The 2,926-nt window shown below is 41.3% G+C and overlaps 1 protein-coding gene across 2 annotated transcripts in view; it reads right to left on the bottom strand.

Annotated features, from left to right (window-relative positions):
- Positions 1-2,926, bottom strand: part of MPZL3 (myelin protein zero like 3) — a 22,386-nt gene that overhangs the window by 14,002 nt on the left and 5,458 nt on the right. The window lies entirely within an intron of this gene.

The following is a 2,926-nucleotide window of genomic DNA, read 5'->3' as shown; positions in this document are numbered from 1 at the left end:
CAACTCACAAAAAAAAAAAAAAAAAAAGGGAAACCTGACCAAACCAGCATTTTTCCACAATGCAGGCTTGTGGTTCAATCAAGTACAAATAGGTGGGTCTGCCCACAGTAGGCTAAAAGGCAATGTCCCCCATCCCTTCCCATCCTCCCCAAATACATACACACTCCAGGAATATAACAGCTTTTGTGGTCTAAGGGACTTACTCCAAGTGCAACATGGTTGCAACATGAGGCTACCACTGCCTTGATCACCAGCAAAATGAGAATAGGAAATCAGAATGGAGAAATTTCTTTTCAAAGAATTTTTTTAACTGTCTCATGATTCTATCTAGCTTTTCCCTCTTTCTTAAAGCCAGTTAATGAATCACAATTCCACTAAAAGTAAGTCATGGGGAGGAAAACAGAATAAGTGAATGCATTCTACAATGTAAAAATGAGATGGCATTTTTAATCCTTTGGGAGACACTCTTTCTAAGACCATTCATATATCTAACTTTGACTCCATCTCCCTCAAAAGAGCTGCACTTTCTTATGACCAATGCCTTCTACTTCCACAGAACAGTAAGCTGAAATCTATATTCTACTAGGGAGCTATATTGTAGGACTTTGTTCTTCCTGCTTCCTCATCTACCTTAATAAGCTATGATTCTTCTGGTGGTCAAAGACAGACAGACCTGCAAGATTTCAAAAAAGAGCAAACCCACGCACTGTTCTGAAAACCAGTAGTCCCTCTGGTATCGACAGGATGTGTAGTGATTGATCACACAAATTCCTAAGTCAGAGGGTCTGAATTCAAATCCCAGTCCTACCACCTACTGGCTCTGCTGCCTTAGCAAGTGATGTACTTCTTTGGTTTCCTCACCCTCATGGGATTGATGAGAATAGTACTTACCTCAGAAGGACACTGTGAGGATTAAAAGATTTAAAACACGTACAACACTGAGAACCCTACCTAACCCAGAGTAAGTGTTCAGCACAAGTTAGATAGCGTCATCATCATTACTCCTACCTCTTCAGTTCGACCTACACTCTTTCAATCTTTCCTGTAGCAGGGAGTTGTGATTCATTAGTTCCACTGCCTTTACCTCTGCCAGCTTTGAATCATTTTTCTTGTTCCTCTCTAGACAATCTAGTATGTTGACATTCCACTTAAAAGGAGGAGACCAAGACTGAGCTCACTAATAAGAACTCATAAGACTCTGACCCATCCCAAAGATGAGGATTATTTCTGGTTCATCGATAGCATCCTTTCTGATTTTGCCATGCTAAACTTGTTATGCCCTCTGTCCCTTTGCAAATACTGTCCCTCTGCCTGAAATTCCCTGTCTCTCAGTCCCCACTCTCTTAAGCCCTCACTTCTGACCCTTCAGTGTGAGAAAATCCTTATCACTCAGGATCCTGCTCTCAAACTAAAAGGTGGGAATGAATGGATAATCTATACTACCCCATATTCCATTCCTTTATCCTAAAATGTAAGTATAGAATAGAACTTTAAAGCATAGATTTAGAATTAGTCAAACTTGGACTGAGTTCTAGTTCATCTACTTTCTTTCTGTGAGACCTTGATCTCAGTTACCTAACCTGTTCAAGATTCAATTTCCTCACTTGGTAAATGGAATAACAAGATCTGCTTCATTGGATTGCTGTGAACATCTACTACAATTAAAAAAGATGGCACATGAAATGCTCAGCATTGCACCTGGAATAAAACTTTCAATACATGTTAGCTATTATTATTAGAATGAATATCTTCAAGAATGACCAATTGGGTTAAGGAATAAAATCCAAACAGTGACAATCTGGCCCCAAACTTCTGCCACTCGGCCTACCTACCCTTCCCAAACCCTTCACCATGTCTGGAATGTCCTGCCATTTCCCAAATATACTGTGACTTTTCTCATGCCATTAGGTCTTTCTTTGAATATGTCTTTGTCTAGAAGGCTCTCTCCATCCTTACCCATCCTGTCTGGGTTGTTCCCTACGATACCATATCCCCAACACCCACATACCTTTAAATTCCAGCTCAAATATCAGCCCCCCTTATGATGATTTCCCAAATTCTTTGATGCAGTCCATTGTTCCTTCTTCAATGTCCTCTGAACACTGAGTACATAACACTACTCAGGCACATATGCCATTGATTGCACCTGATTTATAAAGGCTATTTCTTTCATTAAATGCAAGCGCCTTTGGGGAAAAAATTCAGAGGGAGGGGAGCAGGCAGAGAGAGGCTGAAAGAAAGAGGTGGACAAGTTGCCAAAAATTCTAGTATAGTAACAAAGTGTGCTCAGTAGTCACCACCTTTTATCACCTTTTTAACAGTATTTTCAACTCTTTTAGCTCCTCTACATTCCTATCTTTTCATTGCATCAATTCAAGAAAAGCTCAGTTCTAGATGGCCACCCCCAGACTAGACTAATATACCCTGAAGGAGAAAAACACAACTACACAGACAGTATCATAAGAAATTCATGGGTTTCACCCATAGGTAAACCCTCAGTGAGGCCTGGCAAACCTTTAACTGGCCTTCGGTTAGCTTCCTATCCATGCTTGCTCAAGTCCTTGTCATTCTCTCTGTCCTCTATGGAACCCCCAAATCCCTCATTCTCAGAAAAAAATATCACTTCTCACATCTTCAAGAAACTTGAGGTCATAAAAACTGCCCAGTCATACACATTCCTGAATCTGCACGCATTCTAACTTTCACTCTGAAAGGATGTGATGTTCCCTTTCCTATGGAAGGCCAGCTCTCTCTGCTCTGCCCTGAAAACATCCCCTCCAAGCCATGCTTCAGCATTTTAAAAAAAGCAAACCTTCTGTACAGTCTTCGACCTCTTCCCTTCAGGAGGGGCTCTCTCTCCCCTCAGCCCCTAAACACACAGACATCTCTCCCATTCTTAAAGATACTTAACGGCGGGCTCGGGGGC

The sequence above is a fragment of the Carlito syrichta genome, unplaced genomic scaffold (assembly GCF_000164805.1).
Source record: "Carlito syrichta isolate Samal-C Ts95f unplaced genomic scaffold, Tarsius_syrichta-2.0.1 Scaffold63326, whole genome shotgun sequence".
Taxonomy (NCBI): domain Eukaryota; kingdom Metazoa; phylum Chordata; class Mammalia; order Primates; family Tarsiidae; genus Carlito; species Carlito syrichta.
This window is presented reverse-complemented; position numbering and strand designations above follow the sequence as displayed.